The sequence below is a fragment of the Nicotiana tabacum genome, chromosome 16 (genome assembly GCF_000715075.1).
Source record: "Nicotiana tabacum cultivar K326 chromosome 16, ASM71507v2, whole genome shotgun sequence".
Classification (NCBI taxonomy): Eukaryota; Viridiplantae; Streptophyta; class Magnoliopsida; order Solanales; family Solanaceae; genus Nicotiana; species Nicotiana tabacum.
In genome coordinates this window covers 51,655,213-51,674,239 of record NC_134095.1, presented here as the reverse complement: position 1 = coordinate 51,674,239, position 19,027 = coordinate 51,655,213, and positions in this window count along the sequence as shown.

The following is a 19,027-nucleotide window of genomic DNA, read 5'->3' as shown; positions in this document are numbered from 1 at the left end:
TCACCTAATGAAGGGTCCCTAAGTGTTGGTTCAGTCATTTAACTACCTAAACTAATATAAACAACGATTAATCAACCTAAGCTACCATATTGAAATAATTACGGGAAAGCTAGGAAGAAGAATAGAGAAAAACAAAAAAAAGTAAATGAAAATAACAAAATTAATCAATCAAGAAGAAGTTAAAGTGACCAGATATGAGAAGTACTGAAGATAAACGATTCTTAGCAGTTAATTATGAGCAAGAAGGAAAATGACAGTGAAATTTTGAGTTCTAGGAGTGAAAAGTTCGAAACGTTAAAAAGGAGGGCCTCAGGTCCTATTTATAGAAAAAGGTCCTGGGTCCCATCTCACCTACCCACCGCGGACCGCACAAAATGGCACCGTGGTCTGCATTGCTCAAAATCATAGGACTCAGATAAGGCAACCACTGCGGTCTACATAAAATGCAATGCGGCCGCAATGGACCACCACGGACCACACAAAATGCAATGCGACCGCAGTGGTAAACTTCAGAGAACCTCCACTTTGCTCATTCATCAGTGCGGTCCGCATTGATTTCTTGCCCCTACACTGAGGTCTTTGCGGCAGCACAAAATGACAATGCGGTTCACATTGACAATCTTCCGAGAGTAGTCATTTTCCAACTTTTTCCTGCACTGCATCTGCACAATCCTACAACATCTCACAACCAGTCAGTGCAAAAATAAATCTTACACTACAATAAAAATCAAAGAAAAACAAGTAGAAAAACACATGGGTTGCCTCCCAAGAAGCGCCTAATTTAACGTCGCGGCACGACGCATGTTACCATCTAATCATTTGAGATGAAGAAGTGCTACCACGTGGCTGTCATCAATTTTTCCCAAGTAGTGCTTGACCCTATGCCCATTCACTCTGAAAACTTCCCCATTTTTGTTCTTTAAATCAAGTACACCAAACGGGGTCACACACACCACTTCAAAAGGTCCACTCCATTTCGACTTAAGCTTTCCCAGAAACAGACGTAACCGAGAGTTGAACAAGAGAACCAAATCACCCACTTTGAACTCCTTGCTACGAGCATATTTATCATGAAGGTACTTCATCTTGTCCTTGTACAAGGAAGAACTGGAGTAGGCATGGAATCAGAATTCATCAAGTTCATTAAGCTGCTCCACACGAAGATTGGCTGCAATATCTCATTCAAGATTTAGCTTCCTCAAAACCCACATGGCCTTGTGCTCTAACTCAACTGGTAGATGGCAAGCTTTCCCAAACACCAACCGATACAGAGACATACCAATCGGAGTCTTGTAAGCAGTCCTATAAGCCCATAGAGCATCATCTAACTTCTTTGACCAATCGGTCCTATTTGCATTGACCGTCTTTGACAATATACTCTTGATTTCCCTGTTTAAGACTTCCACTTGGCCACTTGCCTGAAGATGATAGGGGATAGAAACTTTGTGATTGAAACCATACTTTGCAAGCAAAGTGTCAAAAGCTCTATTACAAAAATGAGACCCCCCATCACTTATGATTGCACGAGGAGTACCAAAACTTGTAAAAATGCTCTTCTTGAGAAATGCAACAACACTCAGGGCCTCATTGTTGGGCAAAGCCACGACTTCAACCCACTTTGAAACATAGTACACCGCCACAAGAATGTATGTGTTCTCATACGAGCTAACAAACGGACCCATAAAATCAATGCCCCATATATCAAAAATATCAACCTCAAGAATGGTATTGAGAGGCATCTCATCTTTCTTCGAAAGTCCACCCGCTCTTTGACATTCATCACACCTCTTCACAAGTTCACTTGCATCTTTGAACAAAGTTGGCCAATAAAACTCATAACTAAGAACTTTGGAAGCCGTCCTCACCCCTCCATGATGGCCATCATAGGGAGAGGAATGACAAGCCTCCAAGATACTCAATTGCTCTTCGTCCGGGACACACCTTTGGATCACACCATCCGTGCAAATCTTGAACAAGTACAGCTCATCCCAATATAAATCCAAACTATCCCGCTTGAGCTTCTTCCTTTGGTTTGAAGAGAGCTCACACGGGACTATACCACTCACAAGGAAATTAGCAACGTCCGCAAACCATGGCATACCATTCACCGACACCGAAAGGAGTTGCTCATCGGGAAATGAATCATTAATCTCTAGGCCATCACGAGGCCTCCCCTCCTTCTCCAAGTGGGACAAGTGGTTCGCCACTTGGTTTTCACTACCCTTCCAGTCCACAATCTCCAAATCAAACTCTTGAAGTAGCAAGACCCATCGCATTAGTCTAGCTTTGGAATCCTTCTTCGTTATCAAGTTCTGGAGTGCGGCATGGTCGGTATGAATTATGACCTTGGCACCCATGAGATACGACTGAAATTTCTCCATTGCGAACACAATAGCCAAAAGTTCTTTCTCGGTCACCGTGTAGTTCACTTAAGCATCATTCATTGTCTTGCTCGCATAGTACACCAGATGAAACATTTTTTTCACTCTTTGACCCAAAACCGCCCCAACCGCAGCATCGCTCGCATCACACATGAGCTCAAAGGGAAAGCTCCAATTAGGTGCGATGATGATAGGAGTGGTGGTCAACTTATGCTTGAGAAGTTCAAAGGCTTGCATACATTTTTCATCAAACACGAACTTGGCATCTTTTTCCAATAGCTTGCATAAGGGATTCACTACCTTCGAAAAGTCTTTGATAAATCTCCGGTAGAACCCCGCATGCCCAAGAAAACTTCTAACTCCCTTGACAGAGGTAGGGGAGGGAGCCTTGAAATCACATCAATTTTTGCTTTGTCTACCTCAATGCCATGCTTTGAAATTTTATGCCCAAGAACTATGCCCTCTTCCACCATAAAGTAGCATTTCTCCTAATTGAGAACAAGATTGGTTTTTTCACAACGGGCCAAAACTCTATCAATATTCTTCAAGCACTTATTGAATGAATCACCCACAACACTAAAGTCCTCCATGAACACCTCCAAAATGTCTTCCACCATATCAGTGAAAATGGCCACCATACACCGCTGAAATGTAGCCGGTGCATTACACAACCCAAAAGGCATCCTAGAAAAGGCAAAGGTGTCGTATGGACACGTGAATGTTGTCTTCTCCTAATCTTCCGGAGCAATCAAGATTGGTTGTACCCAGAATACCCATCCAAGAAATAGTAGAAGCCAAGCCCAGAAAGTCGTTCTAACATCTTATCAAGAAAAGGCAAAGGAAAGTTATCCTTGCGAGTCACTTTATTCAACTTGTGGTAGTCCATGCATACCCTCCAACCGGTGACGGTTCTGGTAGGAATCAACTTATTTTATGAATTTGCAACCATGATTATGCTACCCTTCTTCGGTACGCATTGAACCGACGAAGTCCAAGAGCTATCAAAACTAGGGTACACAACCCCGGCATCCAACCACTTGATCACCTCCTTTATCACAACTTTTTGCATTGCCTAGTTCAACCTCCTTTGATGCTCCAAGGAGGGCTTTGCATCATCTTCCAGAATAATCTTGTGCATACAAAATGCGAGGCTTATCCCCTGAATATCAGCTAAAGTCCATCCAATTGCCTTTTTCCGCTTTTGAAGCACCGCCAATATGGCATCAACCTGCATGTTAGTAAGACAAGAGGAAAGAATAACTGGAAAAGTACAACTAGGGCCTAAGAACTCATATCTGAGGTGTGAAGGCAACAGTTTCAACTCCAACACTAGAGGCTCCTCAAATGAAGGTTTTGTTGGTGGATTCTTCCTATTTTCAAGATCCAAAGAGAGTTTCCTAGGCTCATAAGAGTAAGATCCCATTGAATGTAAAGTATTACACACTCCACTCGGCCGTCATATTCATTTACATCAAGATTCAACAATACGGCCTCTAGAGGGTCCTCCACATTAATCATTGCACTGGTATCATCAACTATTGGGCTGCTTTATTGACTTGCACACATGAAAGACCACTTTTTCATCACCCACCCGGAAGGTGAGTTCCCCTACTTCCACATCAACTAAGGCATTCCCTGTAGCAAGGAAAGGTCTCCCCAAGATGATAGAAACTTCATAATCCACCTCACAATCCAAGATCACAAAGTCAGCTAGCAAGATAAATTTATCCACCCGGACAAGCACATCATCAATAATACCCAATGGTCTCTTCATCGTCCTATCTACCTCGGTTGCCCAATACCCAAAGTCTTGAAAACTGAATATGGCATCAAATTGATATTAGACCCCAAATCACATAGAGCCTTAGCAAAGTCCGCACTCTCAATGGTACAAAGAATAGTGAAAGCACCGGGGTCTTCAAGCTTCGGGGCCATTGAATGCAATATTGCACTAACTTGGTGAGTCATCTTTATAGTTTCACAATCCATGGACCATTTCTTTGTCACCAAGTTCTTCATGAATTTAGCATATCCCAGTATTTGTTCAAGAGCCTCTACCAAAGGCACATTAATGGATAAGCTCTTCATCATGTCAATGAACTTTTTAAACTAATTCTCATTTTTTTGCTTCGCGAGCCTTTGAGGATAAAGTGGAGGTGGCCTTGGTAAAGGAGCCTTGGCTTTAGGCACAACTGGCTCCGACGTGTCTATTACGTGTTCCCTAGACGGGTTCATGTCATTTTGAGTTTCCACCTCGGCATCTTGAATATCAATCCTCACTTCTTCATTCACATTCTCATCAATCACATTTTCAACCCTCAAAATTTGATTTTGTTTGGAGGCATTCACATCACCGCCTCGTCCACTCTTTGTAGTTACCGTCATAACATGATTGTTCCCACCCTTCGAGTTTACTACCGTATAACTTGGTAGAGCACCCTTAGGGCAAGTATTCAAGGACTGTGAGATTTGACCCAACTGAACCTCCAAATTCGGAATTGAAGTATTGTGGGAAGACAACTGAGCATCCGAATCCGCATTCTTCTTCATCATTTGTTCGAACATCATTTCAATTCTACCTATATCATTGCTAGAAGAACTAGGACCTTGGGATGGAGATGGGGGCGGATTGTTCGGTTGTTGGTACATTGGTGGCCTTTGAAAGTCTTGCCCCCGATTTCCTCGGTTTCCATTGTTCCATCCACCTTGATTGTTGTTACCACCCCAATTATTGTTGTTACCATTCCAACTTCCTTGATTGTTGTTCTGATTTCCCCAGTTTTTGTTTTGATTGTTGTTCCCCCAATTACCATTGCCTTGTTGTTGATTGCCCCAATTGCCTTGGGGTCACCATTGTTGTTGGTTGGAAGAATTGCCCTTTTGGTCTTGATAATTATTCACGTATTGCACCGCATCATTCTACCCATCATAACTATCATCTTGAAATCCACCACAATCATTGTCAAATTGCTCTGATTCCTTTGATTCTATTGACCTCTTTGTCTTCTTTTGTTGAAAAGCATGTTGACATCCTCCATGGCATTCACTTGGCGAGGATTTTGAACTTGTTGCAACTGTGCCTTTGCTAGTTGGTTCATCGTAGTTGTTAACTCAGTTATAACCTGCTCATGATCATGTAACTCTTTGTGCAAATGAGTAACTGTGGGGTCACCCTGGGGCACATTGGCTCTACTTGCCAAGCAGAAGAAGTGTCATCCATCTCGTCAAGAATGTCACAAGCCTCATTATAAGACAACTTCATAAAATTGCCCCCAGCAAGTTGGTTCACTATGCATTGGTTTGTTGTATTAATGCCCCGGTAGAAAGTTTGTTAGATCATCGCCTCGGTCATATCATTGTTGGGGCATTCCTTTACCATTGTTCTATAACGCTCCCAAATATCATGCAAACTTTTGGTGGGCTCTTGCTTGAAAGCCAAGATCTCATCTCTCAATGCTTCCATATGCCCTGGGGAGAAAATTTTTGCAATGAACTTGTCCGCCAACTTATCCCAAGTAGTGATAGAATTGTTGGGAAGTCGCTCAAGCCAATCCAGTGCCTTCTCTCTAAGTGAAAATGGGAAGAGCCTCAACCGAAGAGCATCCTCAGGCACATTTGTTTGCTTGCTCCCCCAACAGGTATCCACGAACCCCTTGAGATGTTTGTAAGTATTTTGATTTGCAGCGCCCGTGAAATACCTACGTTGCTCTAGCAATGTCAGCATCATGTTGGTTATTTGAAATTGCCCGCTCGGATCCGGGGTGGGACAATTGCACTTGCATAGCCTTTGTTTGGAAGCACTCGAGGAGCCACTCTTGGGGGTGGAGGAGGAGGGTCTGGAATATTGTCATTGGCATTAGCATTGGCCTAGCTGCCTCTACATTGTCCTTGAGGTACATGAGGCACCTCATCATCTCCAACATCATCTACCTCATCCCCCGCAATCACATTTACAAGAGGATCATTAACATTCGCTGTCATTTTGTACCTGAAGTTGTGACACAAACAAATTAGTAACACAGAAGGAAAGAAGAACAATACACAAAACTATTTAGATAGATAGCCAAAACCGTTAGCTCCCAGGCAATGGTGCTAAAAAGTGATCGAGGCCAACCCTGCACTACTGTTTAGTAATGATAAAGGTCGAAGAAGCTTTTACCCGATTAAGGTTGGGATCAATTTCCACAGGGAGCTAGAAATTGGAGTTGAGTGTCTATCTAAATGAGAGTTGCATATTGTTCCAAATTGCACTTCTAAACATTTTGGGTTTTGATTTTACTTATAATTGTATAATACTACGATGCTAAATTATGCTAAATAAAGCTAAGGTTAAACTATTCCGAGTTGTTCAAATGATTAAAAGGCACTAGGGTAGTGACTTTCGCCTAGGTGGTCAATTGACGGATTCTTGAGTCTAAAGCTAGATTGTCACATTTGGGGAGTATGATATAACCATTGCACGATTCTACTCACTCTATACCTCTCGGTAGTTCGAGTAATTTTTCCCGAATTGACTTTCTCAAGATCAATTGGGTATGCAAATTTGCACAAGCAACCTAGGTTTAAGTCGGGTATTACTATCTCTAGGTTTAACCCTTTAATTGGGGTTGACAATCTATTGAATACGCCCCAATTCCTTGTTGGACTAATTTCATGGACTTAAGTTCTCTTTCTCAAGAAGAGCCAAAGTCTACAAGGCATAAACTAGTTTTTGCAACCACTAATTCACAATTAAAACCCTAAATTAGCCCAAATATTAAACACCCATAGACAATCAAGCATCAAAACACAAGACCCATCAATTACCCACACTAGGGTTGAGCCACAACCCTAACTTATAGGTCTAGCTACTTATAATTAGAGAAGAAAACAAAGCAATAGATGAAGAAAAACTCATAATAATAAATTGCTAAATTAAACTTAAAGATTCAATGTTGAAATCACGCTAAAATTACTCAAAATAGGTAGAAGGAACGAAGTCACGAGCGCAACTCTCAGTACAAAACTACCTGATGACCTAAAACTGGGAAAAGAATCTATTTATACTAGGCTGAAAATTCTGGACAAAAATACCCCCACGGGGCTAGTGCAGACCGCACAAAATCGAGTGCAGCCGCACTAAGGCTCTTGACTCGAATATCCAGCTCTTTGAAGTTTGGCTTTGCGGACCGCACAAAGTCGAGTGCGTCTGCAGTGGCTTCCATTGCAGTTCACACTAAAAGGAACACGGACCACATTGACCTTCAACCTCGAAAATACCACCTCTCTGAACCTTAGCACTGCGGACCATACGAAATCTAGTGTGACCGCAGTGAACGCAATGCAAACCGCACAAAACTCCTTTGCGGCCGCATTGCCTGTTGGCCTGAAAAGCACCCTTTCTGAACTTCACTTGTGCGGACCGCACAGAATGGTGTGTGGCCTTTGGGACTATTTTGTACACATTTCTAATCAAAACTTAAGCAAGAAGGAGTGTAAAATGCACCATAATCCCTAGATATCAGTTGCATGCCGCAGCGATATATGGATCGGGCTGTACGCTGCAGCAATATGTTGGATCGGGCTGCACGCCGCAGCGATATATGGATTGGGCTGCACACTATAGCGGTTATTATAAGGTACTTATTGAGTGTGAGTGCTGAGTGTGAGCACTGATTGATGAGAGTTGAGTCACGAGTGACTGAGAGGATTACCCGAGGGGCTAGATATATACATATAAGTGATACTTTGCCTGATCGGCTTGTTTTTATGACATTACTGTTTTCACTCCTCTTTATACTGAGCCTCTATTGAAAATATTGAACAGATATTTTAAACAACTTTCATTGAAACTGGAGTTTTCGTGAGATGTTCGAAATTTAACTGCTGATTTGACTTTGTTATTTTCACTGAGATTTTTATATTATGAGATGTATATGAGCGACAGTGATGATTGCTCGAGGGGCTATTTATGATTTATGTTGCCTGAGGGGCTGTATGCGAGTGAGTTTTGCCCGAGGGGCCAACTATGTTTTTTCACCATTTTTACTCACTATTTCATCACTTGTTTTGAAAACTATTAAAAGATGTCTTAAATGGATTTTACATATCTTCAAATGATTTCCACCGAAAACTAGATTTTTGACGAAAGGGTTTGATTTATATATTGCTTGGGAAGCACACCGTACCTACTGTGGTGTTATGACGTGGATTATGTGTTTTCTTACTGCTCAGCCTTTATTTACTTTTATAACTTACTGAGTTAGCGTGCTCACATTATTCCCTGCACCTTTTGTGCAGATCCATATAATTTTGAGCTCGGTGGGATGTTCATCGGAGTTAGCAAGGTAGTTGCCTGGCGATCGCAGCCCTGCTTTTCTCCCTTCTTATTCTCCCTTAGTGTATTTTATGATTTTGCCGACCATGTTGGTCTTGAGGTTGTTAGACAGTTGTCGTAGATGTTTATGACTAGTGACACCCCAATGTCGGGCTTTCTTTCTGCACTGTTGTTTTTGTTTTAAATACTTTATAATGGTCCATTGTTAAATAGCTTTGATTTTATCCTAATAATAAAGATATTGATTTGTTTTGGGTTTGTGTCAGCTGGCCTAATTTCATGATAGGCGCCCTCACGACCGGGTTGGTTTTGGGGTCGTGACAAATTTGTTGGACTGTCTCGCCGTGTAGTATTTCATGCGTAGATTTCCTAGTTAGTATAAGGTTTACTTTCTGCTTCAACATTATATTCATCAGTTAAGCTGGTCCTTGCGATTTGAATTATTAATTTGATTGTGCTCATTGAGTATTTGGTACTGATATGGTAGGATCAAGTTGCACGCCGCAACATGTTAAATAAGGGTGAATTGATATGGTGGAATAAGGGTGAATTTGTACTGATACTGTTGGATCGGGTTGCACACCGAAACATGTGAAATAAAGGTGGATTGATATAGTAAAATATGGTACTGATATTGTTATATGGTGGGATCGGGTTGTGTGCCTTAATATTTACTTATTTTGATTGTTGATATTGTTATGATGTAATAAGGGAGGATTGTGTTGAACGGTGGGATTCGATTGCACGCCGCAACAACCTTTGTGTTTCTATTTCGTTGAGCTGTGTTGATTTTCGGTATCTTCATTTGAAACTCTAAGGATTTGTAATTCTTAACGTCACTGGCTTATTTCTTGAGGCTGTAGCTATTATCTTTAGTTGACGGCCTTATTACGTTCTGTACCTCCTTTTCTGTCTTTATTATATACTGCATACAGGTTATAGTGTAAGTGACCTACCTTTGCCTCGTCACTACTTTGTCGAGGTTAGGCTCAGCACTTACATAGTACATGGGGTCGGTTGTACTCATACTACATTCTGTACTTCTTGTGTAGATTTTGGAGTCGGTCCCAGCAACGGTTATTAGCTTGCTCGGATTGGACAGCTTGTGGAGACTTGAGGTACAGCTGCTTAGCGCCCGCAGCTCCTGGAGTCCCCTTCCCTTATTATTTAGATGTGTACTTTTTTTCAGAAAGCTTTATGTTATTTCAAATCATTGTTTGTACTATTCTAGTAGCTCGTGCACTTGTGATACCGAGTCCAAAAATGTATCAGACGTTTGGCTGTTTTATCTTCCGCATTATTACTTTGGATTATTGCAGTAGTTTTAGTTCTTTCTCATTAAGTTATATTAAACTGTTAAAAATGGATAAAATATTCTAACGTTGGCTTGCCTAACAAGTGAAATGTTAGACGTCATCACGGTCCCGACGATAGAAATTTCGGGTTGTGACATATTAACAATATAACATAAAAAGATTATGTGCTATAATACTCATTTTAACCTCCGGTCAATGTCAAACACAAACATCTAATTTAAAAAATTGATATCAATGGATTATTTCCTCACTGTATTTGAATATTTTATAAGAGAACACATTAAAAGCTACAAGTGTCATCTATATTTTTCTAGAATAAAAAGCATACCAATCTATCCATAAACTAATCTGGAATAAATCCAAATTAGTCTTGCACATGTTTCATCAGCAATGTACATGATGAAAGTTTAAACGAGCAATATCATTCTTTACAATACGATAAAAGATGGAAAAAACTATAATTTTATTTCATATCTTGTACAGAGGTGGGTTCAACTTTTAAAGTTTTAGCATTAAACCCATTGTATTTTTAAAGTTATGGATTCATACCTACCATTTGTTGCAGTTTTTGATAAAATTTTACACATAAATTTATGCTCCGCAATGAAAATACTGGGTTCAGATGAACCCGATAGTCATACTCTACATCCATCCATGATCGTGTGTACATCAAAATTAAGAGAAATTTTTAGTACAATAAGCAAAGAGAACTTGCAAAGGGATTTGCATTCCTAATGAGGCAATTTACTACGTCAAACAAATAGAACAATAGGCACTAAACAAATATGAACATGACATAAATTGTAATAATTCAATATAGTAGTTCAGTTTATATTTTATATTAACTCATTTAAGATGATGTTAACTAGTGATAAAATAATAAACATGTGATGACCAAAAAAAATATTATCTTTAATCTAAACATTCATTTCTGTGATCTATGAAGTTGTTGAGAGCTTACCTACTATGAGTTAAGTATCACCTAAATATATAGTTTATGTGAATGGCGTTTCATTTCTAGCAACATATTGCTTATGAGGTCATTATTAGTATTACTTTTGTGTGGTGTTACGTTGACTGGATTGTGTATGTATTGTTAGGATTGGTTTTTGGTATTCTCTGACAGGTGGATAGCCCTAGTTACAAAGGAAACTCTGGCAAAATTTTTTGGAAAATTTGGGAGTTAGTCAAAAATTGGAAGTTAGTGGTGTGTGAGAAAAGAGATAAGTTATGCTAAGAGTTTTGGGGTCGACTCTACTCCTCGTTCGAGGACTATTAAAATGATAGATACAAATTGGATATGATAATAGGTGTACGAGGCATATTAGAAGAGATATGGGGTCTAAGGACATCCCTAAGTCCAAGTCAAATTGGAAATTACATAATATACTAAAGTTGCAAATGAGTACGCACATGACCTCACTTTGGACGAACATAGCTACATGGATATAATGAGTTGTGTGGTGCACAACCTATCAAACTAAAGCCCTTTGAGTCTAGTTTCCAACTCTTTAAACCGTTTATCATTTGAATATTCCTACAAGACGTTATGACCAAATAACTAAAGGATGACGGAGGAGCCTACGGAGCGACGGGTCCGAAAGAAATGGTTGGCAGTGAAGTGCTGCCATCGTGACCAGATCGCGTCCGAAGCCCAGAAATCTGGGCCTATAAATGCCAAACCGGGGGAGAGAGTATTTTTAGTGTTGGGTGTTTGGTTTTTCAGGTGAAGGGGTCATTTTGAGCTCAAATCAAGTCCAAATCAACCGAGGTAAGTGTTCTATACCCGGAAGTAATTAGATTTCATGAATCTATATCAATATTCATCGTTTATTTCGGATTTGGATGAAAGAAATTTTGGTTTTTGTAAAACTTTTCAAAATGAAAATTTAGGATTTGAAGGTTTATTTGACATCAGAATTCGATAATTTTTGTATGGTTGAACTCATATCGGAATGGGTTGTTGGATTTTATGAGTTTTGTCGGATTCCGAGACGTGGTCCCCACGGAAAATTTTTGAGATAAATTTCGAATTTTAATTCGGAAAATTTGTAAATTCATATAGAATTAGTTCCTACGATTTGTGTTGAGTATTTTGAATTGTTTCTGACTAGATTTGAGAATTTCGGGCACGAATTCGCGAGGCAAAGGCTTGTTGGAATTTTGAATTGGTTGCAAAGCGAGGTAAGTGTTTGGTCTAACCTTAGCTTGAGGAAATAGGAGTTGAGTCTTATTTGCTACGTGCTAATTGTCGAGTACGACGTATAGGCATGGTGATGAGTATCTATACGTTGGTGTCTAGCATGACCGTGAGTCTTTATATTGCGTATATTCTATTTTGTTGTATCTTTCATGCCTAAATGATGAATTCTATATGTTGTGAAGAGAATGTGAAAGGAATTATGATCTTTGAACTTCGAAGAGAATTGGCTCGAGTTATAATACTATTTGTGAAAGTATATGAGATATTTGAACCCTTTGGAGCATTGGTTCAAGTGGTAAAGTGAATTAAAAATAAAGAAACGAAAGAAAGAGAAAGAATTATCGAATTATTCCCTTGCCGGGATGTTTGTTGTTTTGTTGATATCTCTCTTGCCATGACTTAGCTGTTTAATTATATTCCCTTGCCGGGATTTCTAGTATTATTTGCCTACTCCCTTGCTCCATTATTTTTGATTGTTGTTTGGGTGAGGAAGTAAAACACGAAGGATGATGTCGTGCATTATTTTGCTATTGTGAGGAAATAGTGTAAAGCACGAAGGGTGATGCCGTGTCGTATGATGTACCATTCCATACTGATATCCATTGACTATATTGTGAGTAAAAAGAGTAAAAGCACGAAGGGTGATGCCGTGCACATTATTATGATACGATTGATTTGGTAAGGACGAGAGCAAAAGCACGAAGGGTGATGTCGTGTACAGTTTTATTATAAATATTGCTTGGGTAAGGACGAGAGTAAAAGCACGAAGGGTGATGCCGTGCAAACTGTTGACTTTTGATTCTTGTTGATATTCTGACTTTGCTGCTTCTTTCTTTTATTGAGGATTTCTAATTGAAACTGTTGCCTCCCCACAACATGTTTTCCCCATCCCACGTTGACTGGTTATTTCCTGTATTTCCTTTCGCTGTATATATTGAAACTGATGCCTCCCCACAACATGTTTTCCCCTTCCCACGTTGACTGGTTATTTCCTATCCCCCTCCCAACTTTACTTGTTTATTTCTGTATTTCTTTCCCGCTGTATATAATTGAACTGCACAGGTTTATTTGATAGTCTGGTCCTAGCCTCGTCACTACTTCGCCGGGGTTATGCTAGGCACTTACCAGCACATGGGGTCGGTTGTGCTGATACTACACTCTATTCTCTTTTGCGCAGATCCAGGTTTCAGACAGCAGCAGTAGCGCGGGAGTTAGCATACAGTCCAGCGAGACACCGAGGTAGCCTTACAGGCACCCGCAGGCCCGACGTCTCCTCTATATTTTATTTTAGTTTGTTATCTCATGTATTCGAGACAAACAGTTTATATTAGCTTTCAAACAGTTATATTTAATACTCTTAGTTGTTCGTGAGTTATGTGACATCAGTTCTTGGGTAGAGGCTTATGTTGAATTTCCGCATTATCATTCTGTTACTTTAATTTAAGTCTTCCTCTTATTTGATTTATTCCGCTATGTGCATACTATTACTGATAATTGTTAAAAGAAGAATTTTGTTAATGAAAAAGGTAGTTAAGGGTTGGCTTTCCTAGCTCTCATTAGTAGGCGCCATCATGACTCCCGAGGGTGGGAAATCCGAGTCGTGACAAGTTGGTATCAGAGCTCTAGGTTACATAGGTCACAAAACTCACAGACAAGCTTAGTAGAGTCTGAGGGATCAGTACGAAGACGTCTGTATTTATCCCCCAGAGTCTACAGAGTTAGGAAAAATTTCACCTTTGTTCTTTCCTGTCGTGCGAATTGTTTCCTCAAATGCTAATTGGATTTCTACTCAGTTCTTTCGCTGATGGTGAGAAAATGTGCTTCCTCATCTACTGCTCAGCAGCCCGAGCCCCCAGCAGCAGCTCCAACTAGGGGCAGAGGGCGAGGCCGTGCCAAAGGCCGAGGTAGGGGTAGAGCTCAGCCCCGAGCAGCAGCACCAGTGGCGGAGCCTCAGGTTGATTTTGAGAAGGTTTTGGCCCCAGCAGTTCCGGTGGGCCCAGCTCAGGTCCTAGAGGGGTTTATTGCTACCCCAGTTCTTCAGGATGCTCTGGTTCGATTAGTGGGCCTTATGGAGAGTGTCACCCGAGCAGGTTTACTTCCTGTAGCACCGGCCATCTCTTAGGTTGGAGGATGAGCCTAGAATCCTACTACTCGTACTCCGGAGTCGGTAGCTCCCCATATTTAGACTCCAGCAGTTCAGTCGGGTGTTGTAGCTCAGTTCGGTGATGGAGCATCTATGTTTGCCGATGCATTGTGGAGGCTGGATAGGTTCACCAAGCTCTTCACTTTTACATTCAGTGGTGCTTCTACTGAGGATCCTCAAGATTATCTGGATAGTTGTCACGAGGTTCTTCGGAACATGGGGATCGTTGAGACCAATGGAGTTGTTTTTGCTACCTTTCGTCTGTCTGGATCCGCCAAGACTTGGTGGAAGGATTATTGCTTAGCTAGACCATCCGGTTCACCATCTTTGACTTGGGAGCAGTTTACAGTGCTGTTTCTGGAGAAGTTTCTCCCCCTGACTCAGAGAGAGGCCTTTCGTAGGTAGTTTGAGCGCCTTCAGCAGGGTTCCATGACGTCACTCAGTATGAGACCAAGTTCATTGATCTAGCTCGCCATGCTCTTGTCATACTCCCTATCGAGAGAGAGAGAGAGTGAAGAGGTTTATTGATGGTCTTATTCAGCCGATTCGTCTTCAGATGGCCAAGGAGGCCGAGAGAGAGATCACATTTCAGGAGGTGGCCAATGTGGCCCGCAGAGTTGAGATGGTTCTGCCACAGGGAGGAGGTCATGGGTCGGATAAAAGGCCCCATCATATAGGCAGATTCAGTGGTACCTCATCTGGGGGTAGAGATTCATATGGTAGAGGCCATCATCCCAGGCCCTTTCAGTCAGCTCTCCAGGTTCCCCTGGTACTTCAGGTGGTCGTGGTTCTCAGACGTACTATTCTGATCAGCAACCTTACAGTGCACAACCAACTCCCATCAGTGCACCGCCGCTTCAGAGTTTTCGGGGTGGTCATTCAGGTCGACAAGGCCAGTAGCCTCAGCAACATAGAGCTTGTTACACTTGTGGCGATCCGGGTCACATTGCTAGATTTTGCCCTTGAGCACCAGGTAGTTCTCAGCATAAAGGTTCTCATGCCATGGTACAGTCACCAGGTGTTCCACAGCCCGCCCAGACAGCTAGAGGTGGGGATAGAGGTGCTAGAAGTGGAGTTAGAGGTCCTAGAGATGGAGCTCAGGCCGCCAAAGGTGGAGGCCAGCCAACAGCCGGCCATCCCAGAGATGTGGTTCAGGGTGGTGGGGCCCAGCGCCGATGTTATGCTCTTCCAGCCAGGCCAGAGGATGAATCTTCAGATGCAGTCATTACAGGTACCATTTTGGTTTGTGATAGAGATGCTTCAGTGCTATTTGATCCAGGGTCTATGTATTCATATGTGTCCTCTTATTTTGCATCATACCTGGTTCTGCCTAGCAATCCATTGGGTATTCCTGTTTATGTGTCTACACCGGTGGGTGATTCTATTGTGGTCGATCGAGTTCATCATGCCTGTATTGTAGTGATTGGGGGTCTTGAGACCCGTGTTGATTTATTACTTTTAGATATGGTCGACTTCGATGTTATATTGGGAATGGATTGGTAATCCCCGTACCACGCTATCTTGGATTGCCATGTCAAGACTGTAACCTTAGCTTTACCGGATTTGCCTCGTTTAGAGTGGAGAGGGACTCCTAGTCATTCTACCCGCAGTGTTATTTCGCATGTGAAGGCTCGGCGTATGGTCGAGAAGGGGTGTTTGGCTTATTTGGCTTATGTTCGTGATTCCAATGCTGAGGTTCCCTCTATTGATTTTGTGCATGTGGTTCGCGAGTTTCCTGAGGTTTTCCCTTCAGACCTGCCGGGGATGCCACCCGATAGGGATATTGATTTCTGCATTAATTTGGCTCCGGGCACCCAGCCCATTTCTATTTCGCCATATCGCATGGCCCCGTTATAGTTGAAAGAGCAGTTGCAGGACTTGCTTGAGAAGGGTTTCATTAAACCCAGTGTTTCGTCGTGGGGTGCACCGGTGTTGTTTTTAAAGAAAAAGGATGGTTCGATGAGAATGTGCATTGATTACCGGCTATTGAACAAAGTTTCAATCAAGAATAAGTATCCACAGCTGAGGATTGATGATTTGTTCAATTTAACTTCAGGGTGATAAGGTGTTTTCAAAGATAGACTTGAGATCTGGCTACCATCAGTTGAGGATTAGGGCATCCGATGTCCCTAAGATAGCTTTCCGCACTCGGTACGGGCATTACGAGTTCTTGGTCATGTCATTTAGGTTGACAAATACCCCAGCAGCTTTCATGGATCTGATGAACCGAGTGTTCAGGCCAAATAATAGTCTTCATTGATGATATTCTGATATACTCCCGCAGTCAGAAGGAGCACGAGCAGCATCTCAGAGTGGTTCTTCAGACTCTGAAGGATAGTCAGCTATATGCAAAATTTTCGAAGTGTGAGTTTTGGTTGAGTTTTGTTGCATTCCTGGGTCATGTCGTATCAACAGAGGGTATATAGGTTGACCCGAAGAAGATTGAGGAAGTCAAGAACTGTCCTAGACCAGCATCAGCTACAGAGATTCGGAGTTTCTTAGGATTGGAAGGTTACTATCATTGGTTCGTAGAGGGGTTCTCATCTATCGCAGCCCCGATGACTAGGTTGACCTAGAAGGGTGCCTAGTTCAGATGGTCGGACGGGTGTGAGGCAAGCTTTCAGAAGCTCAAGACAGCTCTGACTACGACACCTATATTGGTTTTGCCTACAGGTTCAGGGCCTTATACAGTTTATTGTGATGCTTCCCATACTGGGCTTGGTGCAGTGTTGATGCAGAATAGCAAGGTCATTGCCTATGCTTCGAGGCAGTTGAAGATTAATGAGAAGAACTATCCAGCGCATGATTTAGAGTTGGCAGCCATTGTTCACGCATTGAAGATTCGGAGGCAATATCTGTATGGCGTGGCCTGTGAGGTGTTCACTGATCACAAGAGTCTTCAGTACTTGTTCAAGCAAAAGGAGTTGAATTTGATGCAGAAGAGGTAGTCGGAGGTATTGAAGGATTATGACATCACTATCTTATATCACCCGAGGAAGGCCAATGTGGTGGTCGATGCTTTGAGTAAGAAGTTAGCCAGTATGGGCAGTCTTGCTTATATTCCGGTCAGTCAGAGGCCGCTTGCTTTGGATGTTCAGGCTTTGGCCAATCTATTTGTGAGGTTGGATGTTTCTGAGCCTAGTCGAGTATTAGCTTGCACGGTCGCTCGTTCTTCATTATTGGAGCGTATTCGTGATCGACAGTTTGATGATCCCCATTTGTGTGTCCTTAGAGACACGGTGCAGCGAGGAGGTGCCAAGTAGGTTACATTAGATACTGATGGAGTCTTGAGATTGTAGGGGTGATTTTGTGTGCCCAATGTTGATTGGCTTCGAGAGTTGATTTTAGAGGAGGCCTATAATTCCCGGTACTCTATTCATCCGGGTGCTGTGAAGATGTATTATGACTTGCGACAGCATTATTGGTGGCGGAGAATGAAGAAGGATATTGTTGCATATGTGACTCGGTGTTTGAATTGTCAGTAGGTTAAGTACGAGCATCAGAGGCCCGGTGGTTTGTTCCAGAAGATTAAGATTCCTGAGTGGAAGTGGGAGCGTATCACTATGGATTTCGTTGTTGGACTCCCACGGACTCAGAGGAAGTTCAATGCAGTGTGGGTTATTGTTGATAGACTGACCAAGTCAACACATTTCATTCCTGTGGCAATCTCTTATTCTTCCGAGAAGTTAGCTGAGATCTATATCCGGGAGATTGTTTGTCTTCATGGTGTGCCTGTGTCTATCATTTCGGACCGAGGTACGTAGTTTACCTCACATTTCTGGAGAGCAGTTCAGCAAGAGTTGGGCATACGGGTCGAGTTGAGCACGGCATTTCATCCTCAGATAGACGGGCAGTCCGAGCGCACTATTTAGATTTTGGAGGATATGCTTCGAGCTTGTGTTATTGACTTTGGAGGCTCGTGGGATCAGTTTTTGCCTTTAGTGGAGTTTACTTACAACAACAGTTACTAGTCGAGTATCTAGATGGCTCCTTATGAGGCTTTATATGGTAGACGGTGTCGGTTACCGGTTGGATGGTTTGAGCCGGGAGAGGCTCGGATATTGGGTACAGATCTAGTATAGGATGCCTTGGATAAGGTCAGGATCATTTAGGATAGGCTTCGTACAGCTCAGTCTAGGCAAAAGAGTTATGTCGACCGTAAGGTTCGTCATCTGACATTCATGGTCGGTGAGCGGGTATTGTATCGAGTGTTGCCTATGAAGGGCGTGATGAGATTTGTAAAGAAGGCCAAGCTTAGCCCTAGGTTCATAGGCCCGTTTGAGATTCTCGATCGAGTGGGAGAGGTGGCTTACAGACTTGCGTTGTCGCCGAGTTTATCAGCCGTACATCCAGTGTCTTATGTGTCCATGCTTCAAAAGTATCATGTCAATCCCTCCCACGTGTTAGAATTCAACACTGTCCAGTTGGACAAGGATTTGTCATATGAGGAGGAGCCGATAGCTATTCTGGACCAGCAAGTTTGTCAGTTGAGATTGAAGAGTTTTCCTTCTGTTCGTGTTTAGTGGAGAGGACAACCTATTGAGGTATCGACTTGGGAGTCCAAATCGGACATGCAGAGTAAATATCCACATCTTTTCACCAGCTTAGGTAATTTTCTAACTCCGTTCGAGATTGAATGTTTGTTTTAGATGTGGAGAATGTGATGAC